At 42.4% G+C, this 14,087-nt stretch overlaps 3 long non-coding RNA genes across 4 annotated transcripts in view; 1 reads left to right on the forward strand and 2 right to left on the reverse strand.

The window, feature by feature from the left end:
- Nucleotides 1-14,087, reverse strand: part of LOC310706671 — a 276,435-nt gene that overhangs the window by 46,109 nt on the left and 216,239 nt on the right. The gene's annotated exons all lie outside the window — the stretch shown is intronic.
- LOC310706696 overlaps nucleotides 1-14,087 on the reverse strand; it is a 59,490-nt gene that overhangs the window by 31,653 nt on the left and 13,750 nt on the right. Inside the window, exons 2-4 of one of the 2 annotated variants that reach the window (XR_014526078.1) lie at nucleotides 8,151-8,212; nucleotides 6,440-6,556; nucleotides 4,927-5,252 (exon numbers count right to left, since the gene is read on the reverse strand). This is a non-coding gene — a long non-coding RNA (uncharacterized lncRNA). Of the gene's footprint in view, nucleotides 1-4,926; nucleotides 5,253-6,439; nucleotides 6,557-8,150; nucleotides 8,213-14,087 lie in introns of those variants that run through there. The other variant, XR_014526077.1, reaches the window with a different exon arrangement.
- LOC310706719 lies at nucleotides 394-11,954 on the forward strand. Its single transcript, XR_014526110.1, has 3 exons — nucleotides 394-1,179; nucleotides 10,355-10,533; nucleotides 11,557-11,954. It is a non-coding gene; the product is annotated as an uncharacterized lncRNA (long non-coding RNA).

Raw genomic sequence — 14,087 nt, forward strand, 5'->3', positions numbered from 1 at the left:
CACCTGGAGATAGAACAGCAGCATCTCGGGACTGCAAGTAAGAATGGTTTCTTATTTCCCCTATTCATGCAGTATGTACATACTGTTTTGGGTAGCTTTGCGGCAAGGATTTTCAATGCTAATACGCTGATCGGAACTTTGCTTGCTGAGTGTTATTTTAAAATAGGCTTTGGCTGTAAAGAATATTCACAGAAGAGAAATATGATGCAAGGAGAATTGTCTGGGCAGTTGCATCCTGTCACAGAAAAATTGCTTGCAAAAATGCATAAACTAGACAAAAAGCGGGTAGAAAAATATGTATGTTAGGGGAAATTACATACAACGTTTCCCGTGAATTAAAAAAATGAAATTGGAAAAGCTGAACTTAAGATTGCAAAAATAAACTGGAATTGACAGATTCACCCATACCTACCTCTCACCAACCCAAAATGTCACCTGGACCTGATTTCCCTCTCAGTGCTGCTTGTTTTACTTTTTTGGTTGCTGAAATCTAGGCACTAGCCACACAAAGGAGAGAGGTATTGATTGGTACACTTCGGAATTTGCAAAAGTGAAAGAAAAAAACAACAAAAGCCCTTTGAGGGGGGGACCCTCTCCCCCATACAACCTAATGAGGATTAAGCATGCTTAGTGGCCATGGAATTGCTGATCTGCTGTCAGAGTGGGGGGTGGTAACCGAAAAATTGATAGTGAGAAGTGGGGGGATGGAATGGAGCATCTAGAATTCTGAATGAAAACATTCCACATTGCAGCAGTGTGGCCCACAAGTTCCGTGTCGAAGTACTCTTGCGGCCCACTTGGTATGAAAAATTGGACTGCCCTGATCCAGACTAACCGCAAACTATAACCAAGGTTTGTTTGGCTCAGTGTGACATGCAAACCAAGTCACTGTGTTCACACCTCAGTTCTAGGTTTTTTTTTAGGGGGTCAGTAATGTCTTAACACTTGTCCAACACTTTGTCCATCATTTTGCTATTCCCAGGAAGGTTTTCTGCCTCTGCCTCAGTTCCAGAGGCAAAGACAGAAAAAATGTTGGAGAGATTGCTTTTGCATAATTGACTAAAATAATGTAATTATAAAGTTTTGTTGAGTCCGCCTGTGTTTTTCTAATGATAGCCAGAATCTACGGTGTCAACTGTAAAGCAGTTCATTCAGTGGACATGCTGTGTTACAGCCTAGGTACAGCATTACCTCTGAAAATAATTAGTGTCTGATCTGCAAGACTTATTTTCCTTAACACACTGCATGATTTTCTTGTCCTTGTGTTGAAAAGTATGTTATTTCTTTAGCAGTTCCTAGTGACCTACTAGCTAATAATTTCACATTGCTTTGTTGTCAACCTTTTCATAATTGCCAGCCAGGGCAGGGGCCATACGCTCCCACTTATAGATGAGATATACTATGTTTTTACAGCTGGTCTTCCTCTCTCTTTTTTATGACAAATTTTATACTCTGGTTGAATGGTAAATTGTAAAGCCTTGGCAATTTACACTAGCAGAGTGATACATGACATGTTTTCAAATCAAAGTTGTTTGCATGCTGTTTCAGAAGAATAAATGCAGCTACATGTCAGCAGTTTTAAATTCTAATGTGGAAATGGGTTGGTGAAGCAAACAGCAGGAGAGGCAGCTCACGCTTCTCTTATACTTGGCTAACTAAGCCTGCAAGAGTCTAAGGCTATGTACCAGTAATAATTTTGCCATGACTAGCACTCATGAGGCACACCAGCGTTGCAGGCAAAGTGACCACTAGTCACACCACTAAGGACAGCTCCTATCAAACAAGGTGGGCCAATGAAGACTGGATGTGAACTGAAGCCTTGTGAGCTTCTGCTTCCAGTCCACCCCAAGCCCCTTTGCAGGATGATGACCCTTAAAGGACCAGCATCCCGGGTTGCAGACGACTCTCAGTGTGACTTCCTGCTTGGCATGCTTCCTGTGCCATTGGATGGTGATTCTTGGGCTCCAGGGAAGGTGCTTGTGAGGGTTGTGGCTCCAGTTTTGCTGTTCTGCAGGTTCCCGCCCTTCAGCTGTAGGTGCTGTGGCCTCAAACTCAAATGTCAGGAGCCCAGTAGAAAAGCCTCAAACTCCTTTGACTATGGACTCAGAGACCCAGCAGGCTGCCATTCAGTGTTGAGAGCAAGTCCCATTGAACTCAGTCCTTCCATGGAAGCATGCATAGGTTGGGAGGTAGGTCCACAACCACATAGTTCTTCAAGCATTTACTAGTTCTACCTGTAAATCTCTTGTAGCCATGGAGCCCTTCCCCACCTTTTGAACAAAATGTGTTTGGTGACAGCATCCGTGAGCAAAAAAGTTATTTATTTAAAATAGATATTGCTTTATTCATGCCTGCCCGTGTCTGTATTGCCCATTCCTGTTCCTTACTGTCTCACTTTATGCCAGTCCTTCTGCTGAATAAAATGCCACAATTTGATTTTAGAATGTTAAAAAATCATTCACAATGCACAATTTTTTCTGGTTATTGTAAACCCTCTAAATCTACTCTAGTAGTTTATAAAGAAACCAGGGTTCTGCAAATATTGCTTTTAGTAGTGAACGAATAGGTTGGCAGTGATGTTTTTCTTTAACGATCTCTGTATTTTACAGATATATATTGCTTCTGAGGGAATGCATCTTTGGGGCTTAAGGTGCAACAATACCTTAGCATCTCACCAGGCCTGAACCTAACTTTTTTTCAGGATGGAAACTAAGATACTCATATGCTTCATTTTCAGCTCCATGCAGAAAGCTCAGGACACAAACGAAATACAATTACAGTGCAATCCTATTCATGTCTACTCAGAAGTCAGTCCTACAGAGTTCAGTAAGACTCCCAGGGAAGGGTATACAGCAGGGGTCAGGAAACGTTTCAGGAGGGGGCCGATCCACTGTTCCTCACATCTTATGGGGGGCTGGACCCACTCTCTCCCTAAAGCACCCCCGAAAGCACCCCTGTTCCAAGCGAGAGCTGGAAGTAAACAGGCATGTGGCACACAACAGCCTATTCCCTTTTAAGGTGGAACAGAACTATATCCTAACACCCCCCTCCCGAAAGGACCCCTGCTGCCGCCTTATCTTCGTCATCGTCGTCCTCTGCCTTGGCCAGGGGTCTGTGGGGCACAGAGCCCATGCCGCTGGCCTGGGCGCCGAAGGCAGCCTTCCCACAGCTGATTCCTCCCGCTTGGCTCTTGGCCATATGTTCCTACCTCAGCGGGAAGGAAGGGGCATCGCCCAGAGGCGTCTGCGGCTTCGGATTGGCTGCAGGAGCTTCCTGCAGCCAATCCAAAGCCACGCCAGCATCATGGAAGTCAGTCCCCGCGCAGTGAGGCCTCCGCGCTGCTCCAGTTTAGCAAGGGGACTGACCGAGCGGGCGGCAGGGTTTGCAAGGTTCGTGGGCCAGATTAAAGAGCCTGGTGGGCCGCATCCGGCCCCCCGGGCCTTAGTTTGGTGTATAGTATTGCATCCATAATTATGGTTGCCATCTTCTATATAGTTGTCTGGGAACAAGTCCCATTGCAGTTACTTCTTAGCAGACCTGTGTAGGATTGTACTGCAAATGAGCAATGTTTTGACAAAATGGAACAGTTTTGTTAGATCAGATTATCCACTGCCTGCCATATTGTTAGTTCTGCACTGAATTTCTTACCATTTTAGTTGTAAAGGAGTCTAGTCAACTTCGCAGCCTGAAATCTACCCAAAACATATTACTGAAGAGTGTAAGAGATTCACAGTTCATTTGAAATGCATGCTTTTGATTTATGCTTCTTTTCTTGTTTCATCTGACCTCAGGAATCTTACATTTTATTGAAATACTATTTTCAATTTAACATATTGGGTAATAATAGACTAGAGGTCGGCTACCTTGTATTTCTGTGTTAGTGACACCCTGAATCTAATTAACTGTTCATTTGAAATGTATTTGCATTTTCAGATGATACGCTTTGAAAAGACAGAATATTATTCCCCCACATCTGTAGCAAGATCTTAGCCTTAACAACTTTTGCTTCATAGGAAATAGCCTTAAGATAAATTGCAGCAATTTCTCTCAAGGTCATCAATCGAGTAGCAATGGCTGTTAGCAGAAGTTTTCTGGGGATTGATGAGTATGTAGGAGGAGTTGGTACCTCAGTCCACATCTCATTGTGAATATCCAAAAAATGTTAAAGCACTGTTTTTTTGTAAGCAAAAATCTACAGACAAATGAATAGGTAGCTCAACCTTGCAGAATTTTAACCCACCAAGCAACATGCAGCCTCTGAATATGTGAGCTATGTATCCATCAGACGCATCAGAGGCTCAATAAAACTGATCCGCTTTGCCAGCACAAAGACATTTTCTTGTACTCGTTTCTAAAGATGTACAACAGCAATAGGAGATGTTTAGCCCTCTAGATGTTGCTGAACTCCAACATCCTTCAGCCCAGTCAGTATCGTCAATAGTCTGGGTTAATGGGAGAGAGGTTTCCTGACCTCAGTTTTCAGGAATTTTCCATTTTCCTGATTCTCTGGTCATGGTTTGGTTTGCTCTTTGTGACCTGCAGGTCAGGGCTTTCTTTCTTTCGGAATTTCCCCTTTTCTTACCCCACCAGTCACCATTTTCTTCATTTTTCACATATTTTGGAGTTTTCCTGACCTGTTTTCCATGGTTTTGTTTGCTTCTCAGATGTTCTTTGAATTTTCAGTCTTCCCAATCCACCGATCATAGTTTTGTGCCTTTCCCCCATTTTGAGGAATTTTGGGCATTCCTGACCCTCCAGTCACAGTTGTTTCCTGTTTCCACCTTTTTCTGAATTGTCCGTTTCCCTGAAACACCAGTCACAGTTTTGTTTGCTTTTTACATTTCTTAGAATTTTTCTGAACTGTCAGTCACACTTTCCTGCATTTTTCACATTTGCGTCAGTGAACTGAGCTAGGTATACCTGTAGACATCGTTCCAGTTAAAGTGTATATGTAATCTATAACTTTTCTTCAGAAATTAAAGGGAAGAAATGTGCCAATTGAATTCTTATAGAACTGAAAATATGCATAGCTTTACTTAAGAACTATCCTACCTTTCCATAGTTGTTCAGGTAAAGCTGGAACAGGGGCTCATTTAGTTCAGTATTGTCTACACTGTTTGGTAGTAGCTGTGTAGGGTTTCAGACAGGGAGCATTCTGACCCCGACCTGGAGAGTTGGGGACCTTCTCCATGCCAGGCAGTAGCTCTTCTCCCTCAAAGTATGCTTAAAAATGTGCATACAGACCTGATAAACTAAAAAAAGACCCTTCAAAAACTTAGTTGATAAATAGAACAAGTTTTTCCATCCCATCTATCCAACTCCTTTTTGTAAGCTAGGGTTGCCGTTCATTCAGAATTCCCCAGACATAGCTGGTATTCAATGTCCAGGCAGAGATTGCTCAAATGTCTGGGAAACTCTGGACATATGGCAGCTCATGTCAGAATTGTAGATTTTCAATAATAATAATAATAATAATAATATTTTTTATTTATACCCCGCCCTCCCCAGCCAAGGCCGGGCTCAGGGCGGCTAACAAGCAATAATAAAAACAAGTTGAATGAATACAACTTAAAAACAAGATTAAAATACAACATTAAAATATTGAAAGGTTAAAATAGTAAAATGCAGCCTCATCACAGGAGGAGAAAGGAAAAAGAGAAAAGAAAAAGGGGGAGGGAATCAAATTGGCTCCAAGCCAAAGGCCAGGCAGAACAACTCTGTCTTACAAGCCCTGCGGAAATTAAATTAAATTAAAAATAGCTCACATTGTTGTTGTTTTTCAAAAAGCTCACCAACTTTCCTCCCAAAAATTACAACTTTTGAGTCCGGATTTTCACTTTTTGAAATATGACAACCGTATGTAAGCAAAGGGGCTCTAGTGCATAAATATCTAAAGACTGGACAGGACAAGCATAGACCTACCTCCTGGGTTAGGTTGTTTTATAGAAATGTTCCTTGCATATCATAATGTACCTTGATTATTATTTTTTAAAGGGATTTCTGAAGCAGGTCCCTTTGAAGGTGGAGCAAACAGGCTCTTTTGGGGAGAAACTATTCGGGAGAGTCATTTTAACGATCAATGCAACAACCATCCAGGTTGTGACAGACTCAAAGTTGCATTGCATCTGCCTTTAAAAATGCAACTCACATCAGCAATCCCGATTTTGTGCATTCATTGCCTAGTTAAATGACTAGAAAAGCTAAATGACAGCTGCTCACGCTACTGAGTTTGTTACTTTCTTTGAGATTCATGATCCCATAGGTACAGCATCAGGCCTGCCATTCTCTACAACACATGTTTTTCTCTGTGTACTTAGGAGTATGATTAAAAGTCTATTTGTAAATACATGCAAAGCAGGCTTTCATTAGTATTTGGGGGATTTTTAGAACATCTTGACACATATTCTGTTATTCGCTTTGTGTAATTGTCAGTACATACCTGTCAACATATGGAAATCCAGGCAAACTAAATTGCAGCTTTTCACCTGGATTGAAAAATCCCTCAGCCCCAGCGTTTCATAACTCCCTCTGCTATTGGGAAACATGCTCTGGAATCCTAAAAAAGACAAAGAAAACTGGCTGTGGTATTCAATATCTGCATTTCTTCTAACTGTATCCTTCAGCATGTGGTCACGCTTTATCTTTTGATTTAATCATTTAATTTTTCTAATTTTCTAAGTTGAAAGCCTGTGACTGACTGCTGTTGAGCATAAGGTGCACTTTAGTTTTCCGTAGGGGATAATTTATTCATTCTGGTATCACACTCTTGTTTTCATTTGCGCAGTCATCTGAAAGTTTTACTGAAGCCTTTCAGAAATCTTATAAAGCAGATTCAACTCATTGATTTTTGTGGGTTTACATCTGAGTAGAACATTGGTCTACTCAGAAGCACACAGGGTGGGGGAAGTCAGAGTCGATCATCCTTCCACTTCTAGGATAGGGATTTTCAGGGTCTGTTGCAGGTGGGGCCCAAAGGAGATGCAATTAAAGGGAAGGTCAGGGCTGTCCTATTTTTCTTGGCAAGAGAGTGGGATCCTTGTCCCACTGTGAAGAAGGGAAGAGATGGTGTACACTCGATGGATTGCTTAGAGCCAGGTCCATGGTGAGAGAATGACCTGGGAATGAGCTACTGAGAGTAGCCCCTTTCAGGTGGGCAGACTAGATAATATGTTTATATTGTTGTAAACCTCTGTAACACACAAACACACAATGCTTTTTTCTGGGGGGGACGCATACCCCTAAACATTTTGTGAATCTAAGTTTGGCCTCATTGAGGGGCAGTATTTCAATAGGAGTAGGAAAATGAGAGTACTGCTAAACATTTTTTTAAAGAAAAAAAGCACTGTAGACACACACACACGATGCAGCAATATATAGATGCTTTTATAAATAAATAATTTCTGTCCTTGTGTTCACAATCTGGATTTATTTCTTTTTTAAAGCTCTCTGGCTTTGTGGTGTTTGGTTCTAGATTTTTGGCAGTGTGAGTTTCGGTGCAGGCTTTTTTGGCAGAGAGGAGGAATTGAAGAGATTGGGGAGAAGACTTTGGATGCCACAATCTGAAGTGTGATAGGGAGAGGGAGGTATGGCTGTGAGGGGTGAGATATCTGATGTCCTCGCTTCTGGTTTCATTCCCAACCAGGAGTAACCTGGTTACTACAGCAGTATCTCTCTGCCTTGTATTTTTGCTGCTTAATGCTGGTCTGCTTAATTATAAGTTTATTCCATTGCAAGATTTAATGACCAGCTAGAAGATGGAGTTTATCATAATTTTATACCTCTGTTTTGCCCTTTGTCTGAGGAGCAGATGGCTCATGTGTTACAAATAAGTTGGGGAAAGCAGAATCTGCTTGAATAGCAACATGAAAGAGAAATTATTTGTAGTACTTTACTTTGCAGATCCTGTATAATAAAATCCACCGATCTGGGCACTGCCATCCAGATATTTTGTCAACAGTAGAAAGTGATAAATTCATCAAATGAATTATTCACTATAAATTTATTTTACACAGCTCTGTTAAATATATAGCTTCCCACCCCTCCACTTTTATTAACTTCTTTACAGCTGCCATGTTCAAAATGCCAGCGACTGGCACACAATAAATATTAATGGTCCATAAATTAAGGCATTACTCTTCCTGACAGCCCACCATTTTTTCAGGGTCCAGTAGAAAAGACACAGGAGGCTGCTTATCAAACAAGAAAGATCAACCTGGAAATAAAGAGAGAGGAGGCATTTTAAAACAGTTGATGTATGAAGATTTAAGAATAAGTTTGGAATAGCACGTTCATGTACCATATTTCCACAAATGTTAAAAATGAAAGCATTTGCTATTTTAATGTATGACTTCATTTAGAGGATGTACATTTATGAGTCAAAACTAAAATAAAAACCAGTCAGATACATTAAACAATAAAGTGCATCAACACTAACTCAGCCCTTGCAGTTTAAGAGGTGATCTTTGAATGTCATATTATGTTGGCATCATCATGATGGCACTAGAATCCGTGGGACACATTGGACAAATTCATACTGCCAATGCCACTTCAAGTTCCTGAGGGATGAAGTTAGCATGGGGAAGATCTGCAGTGTGGACTCTTTCCATATGCCCTGTGGCATCTTGTATTATCCCAGTATCGCAGGAAGGAGGAGCACTGCCACGGCTCTCAAATGTAAGATGAGAGCCCTTTGTTGCACATGAAATAAATATTCTGATAGACTCACTAAGCTATTTGGTGTTATTACCTAGAGGCAGCTTTAGCTTGTGCCTAAAGAGGAGTAGGGACACGGGAGGCGCTGTGGGTTAAACCACAGAGCCTAGGACTTGCCGATCAGAAGGTCAGTGGTTTAAATCCCCACGACGGGGTGAGCTCCCATTGCTCGGTCCCTGCTCCTGCCAACCTAGCAGTTTGAAAGCACGTCAAAGTGCAAGTAGATAAATAGGTACTGCTCCGGCGGGAAGGCAAACGGCGTTTCCCTGAGCTGCCCTGGTTTGCCAGAAGCGGCTTAGTCATGCTGGCCACATGACCCAAAAGCTGTACGCCGGCTCCCTTGGCCAGTAAAGCAAGATGAGCGCTGCAACCCCAGAGTCGGTCACGACAGGACCGAATGGTCAGGGGTCCCTTTACCTTTACCTTTAAAGAGGAGTAAGTGAGGAAAACAAAGGTATAGCATTCCCTGTTAAGGTCAGATGTTTTACTGAAATCGGTTGCACTCATGCGCATTTAACAGTCACAGCGATGAAGCCCAAGTGCATTGTGTAGAGCAGTAAAATTGAAGGTGAGAATGCATGCAATGAGTGTCTTAATGCAAACCGGGCCCCTTTTGAAGGACAGAACCCTGAGGCTTCCCTTACTTTGGTTGTCCGCACAGACTTAGTGCTTATCGGCCCCACGCCTGCCTTCCTTTGGGAAGAAGATGTGTGTCTGACTGATCACTTTCCTTTCTTAGTTATCTGTTGCTGTTTATCTTGCCTATAGCAGCAGATGGGATAGTTACCAATATGTGCACTTGACAAGCAACTAACTTTCATCCATCAGCTAATTAGGAAAATATTGTATTTGTTTAAAAAACCAATGAAAAATAAGGAAAGCTTTTCTTTAAAAAGTGACACACACACACTGCCTCAAAACAATTGAATCTCACATTTTGAACTTGGGTTTAAATTTCAATCCTGCATTTCAGAATTAAAGGCCACATTTTATCAGAAAAATCCAAATTGTAAAATCTGAAACATTGTCCTTTAGTGTAATCCCCCTAGCTGCTTCCTGCCATAGTGGACAGCGATGTAAACAAGATCTCATTTCCTGTACTCTTCACTTCTCCCTCCTCATTCTACGAACATCAGCCCAGTCAGGTGGACAGGTGAAAGGCAGCAGCAATTTCCACTCCATCTTGTGTTTGTCACATGGTTTCCATTCTTCCACATTTCAGTTTCTGTTAACACCTATGTTATTTGTCTTGCTATGCACGGAACTAATGTAATTAATTATGTGGTTAATTTCAGTGCATGCCAATGTCAAAAACAATTCAGAAAACAGTGTAATTATTTATGTAACAGTTGCAGACTGAAAAACAATGATAGTGATACCTCTCATATTCTCTTGCATAATTTCCATTCCTGACCTCAGACAAACATGCAAATTGAAGCAATTTACACTCTCATTTCCATTTCCAATAGAATTCTCTGACAACCCATAGAGACATAATAAGGCTTTCTTTCTTTTACATTTCCAAATCCATCTCTCTATGCATGGGCTCTGTCTAAACGAGATCTTGCAAAGGTTTAAGCTAGTTGGTCCAATACCATTTCTATGAGGAGAAAAATTAAAATATTTTATTTGTTGAAAACAGGTGTGTTCCCTCTTAATGAAAGCATTTTTGTCATGTGAAGAGGCCAAGGAAGAGAGTACAAATTTCTCTGTGTGTCCACAATGGGAAGCATTCTGCACTGGCTAGAGCTATAGTTTTGAGTTATGAGAAGAGATGAACATTAATAAACTGGGAGGAGGTCAAGGCACCCAGTGTACAAGGTATATTTCTATTCTGCCAGCGTTTGTCACCAGATGCTAGCCCTCAAATAAATCTTGCTTTGAGAAATGGTTGTTAAGACTTGCTTAGATCCGACAGCTGTAAATGTCCCTTGTGAACTATGAAAAAGCAATCTCAATCCAGCTGCTAGTGTTTAGGGCAACACAAAATGAAAAGTGCTGTAAATGACACCATTCCCCCCCCCCCCCATAGGTTTGACAAACAGTAGGGCTGAGCTGGCAAATGATGGGGGCTTTTTGTTATTGAGTTGCCAGTAGCAAATGCTGTTTTTTTTTATTGGTGTAGGTTAAACATAAGATTAACAGCAGTGACATGGAATTATGTACGCAGATCAGTAATTATCCACCTCTCCCCAGAATACTAAACTCCCTTTCTTAGGGTGCCTGCAGACTGTCAGTGTTTAGTCAGAGGGATTCAAGTACAAACTGGGAAATTTAGGCTCTCACCATTAAGGTGTATTTAAAGTGCTCTGAAATTGCAGCACAATAAATCATCTTTACAAAACAAATGGACTTTTTGCGTTTAGGAAAGTGATGGGGAAATGCATTGAGAAGTGTGGAACGAACAAGATTAATGTGATGATGTATAAATACCCTGCAAGCAAATGAGGATGAATACATGGTGAATGCTCACTGCATTATAGCCTCCACACAAACAAATCGGAACAAAAGAGTCATAAAGAAAAGCTTTAATCTAACTTCTGCGTAAGGAAATCAGGATGTGTGCTCAATAAATAGGTTGTCTGGAGAAGCCCTTAGTAGCCAATGAATGCAGATGGAGATGTAACTCTCCTCCCTCCTCCTCCATCCACATTCATCAAGTGCTTTAGACTGTTTAACAGCAGGAATTCAAAATACAAATCTGAAGGTGCTCTAAGATGTCATGCTTTTCCTGCAGTGTTACAATATTGCGGTTTTGTCATCACTGCAGTGCATAGTACAGCATTTCACCCTGAAAATATGGCTTCTGCAAGTGATTTTCAAATTCCTTCCTTATATTTGTAGGCTGCAACCCTGAACCCATTTACAGTGGAACTTCGGGTTATGTACTGTCCTCCTTACGAACTTTTCGGGTAACAAGCTAACCTGGAAGTAGATGCTCCTTGTTGCAAAGTTTGCCCCAGGATGCAAGCGGAAGTCGCGTGGCACGGCGGCAGCAGGAGGTCCCATTAGCGAAAGCATGCCTCATGTTAAGAACGGTTTCAGTTTAAGAATGGACCTTTGGAACGAATTAAGTTCATAACCGGAGGTACCACTCACTGTACCTGGGAGGAAGCCCCATTGTACTCAATAGAACAGGAGGGTGTATAGGGTTGCACCACTTCCCCATTGGTCTAGCTGGCCAGAGGTGGCATGCCAGCAGTAGCTTTTGCCCATAAGGTAAAGGTAAAGGGACCCCTGACCATTAGGTCCAGTCGTGGCCGACTCTGGGGTTGCGGCACTCATCTCGCTTTATTGGCCAAGGTAGCAGGCGTACAGTTTCCGGATCATGAGGCCAGAATGACTAAGCCGCTTCTGGCGAACCAGAGCAGCTCACGGAAACACCGTTTACCTTCCCGCCGGAGCGGTACCTATTTATCTGCTTGCACTTCGACGTGCTTTCGAACTGCTAGGTTGGCAGGAGCTGGGACCGAGCAATGGGAGCTCACCCCGTCGCGGGGATTCGAACCGCCAACCATCTGATCGGCAAGTCCTAGGCTCTGTGGTTTAACCCACAGCGCCCCCCGTGTCCCTTAAGGTATGCTTGCTATATGTCTGGAATTTCCTGGACATATCCGGAATACTGCCCATCTCGGCAGTGCCATTTTTGCCACTTTTCCTTAAAAAAATCTCAACAACTTTTCTGTCCCGATTTTCACTGTTTGAAATACGGCAGCCCTACCATAAGGCTGATTGCAGCATGTCTACAATTAGACACAGAGATAAGGGTCCAGCCTCCCCCCTCTCCACACTATGGTCCCTGTGGAAATCTCTGCTCCACCCCTAAATCTACGATTGCATCTTTGAAAAAGAATCCTGTGATGTGGCTGCAAGTCCCACAATCAATGCAACATGCAATTAGTTACATTAGCACCTCTATAGGAAGGAATTGACTAGATCAGATAGGTGCTGGCACATATTCCTGCACTGCAGGGGGCTGGACTAGATGACCCTCACGGTTCCTTTGAACTCCACATTTCTATGATGTAATGCTGATAATCCCTCTTTGAAGAATTTAATGTGGGTGTTCCTTATGCTGCATTTTCCTTCTGGTCAGAAATTATTTTTCATATTACCTTTGTTTTGGAAAACTCTTGATATTTGCAGATGCTCAAACATTTTTAAATTGTATTCCTGCAATGGAGGGATTAACAGATGGACAACAGAGGTGGATCCTATTAAGCCCTTATGGTTGCAAAAAATACTTCAAAGGCTGGAAGGATAAAAATCACATCATCCACTACTTGGTGGTCCGAAGTTTTCACTGCCCTTTCTATGTTTGAACATGTACCAGTCTTGTTCGGATATCTATTTGGACATATGGACTGCTTATATACAGTAAATACATAGGTTTAAGTCAGAATTTATAGATTATTTTTATGGTTAAGATGAGCTGGTGGTGTTTTGTTGTTGTTGTTGTTAGATGTTACATGTACTTAAGCATGCAAGAGCATCTCTTTGAAGAGACAAAGCTTCTTGTGAACATTTTCCTGACAGAACTCTGTTTTGATTTTGGATGCTTTCAATAGAAAAGTTTTTCTTAAAAGCCCAAAGAATGCTATTGTTGCATCAGTCTGCAGGAATCATCTTCTCAGCTAGAAGCCTGATAATTTGGGACAGTGCAATGGCAACTTATTAATGGCAACAATCCATTTTTTCCTTTTACTTAGCCAAACTGTTCTCCCAAGCTAGAACCGTTGCAAGTGTGGTAAAGCAAGATAGAGTGTCAGGGACTGGCAGTGCTCTGGCAGAGGCAAGAAGAGTTTGGATTTGATATCCCGCCTTTCACTCCCTTTAAGGAGTCTCAAAGCGGCTAACATTCTCCTTTCCCTTCCTCCCCCACAACAAACACTCTGTGAGGTGAGTGGGGCTGAGAGACTTCAAAGAAGTGTGACTGGCCCAAGGTCACCCAGCAGCTGCATGTGGAGGGGACTGGATACTGACCCAGGAGAGGGGAGCAGTGATTGATGGGGTTTTGTGCCACCCATGAGACAGGAGCCCAGACTGGGGGAAGAGGAAGGGTCGGACAGTCAGAGACAAAGGTGGGAGCACAAGACAGGTTAGAAGTGGGGGAAGAGACTGTTCGGGTGAGTGGTGGGCTGACTGAAACCTTGCCATCCCCTGTCCCACTGTCTCCTAGATTTGGGAGGGGCTTGAAGAGGGAAGAGCAGCAACATTTTCCAAGCAGGAGAAGTCTCAGGTTGCATGTGTGCTCTCTGTCAGATGAGGGTACGTAAGCCAGAGAGGGGGGCATTGTTCCACTGTTGCTTCAGCTGCTCCATGGGGCATGAACCTGGAAAAGTTAAGGCCAGCTAAGAGAACTCTCTCCTTCATGG

This window comes from Podarcis liolepis (assembly GCF_965112155.1).
Source record: "Podarcis liolepis genome assembly, chromosome: 5".
NCBI lineage: Eukaryota > Metazoa > Chordata > Lepidosauria > Squamata > Lacertidae > Podarcis > Podarcis liolepis.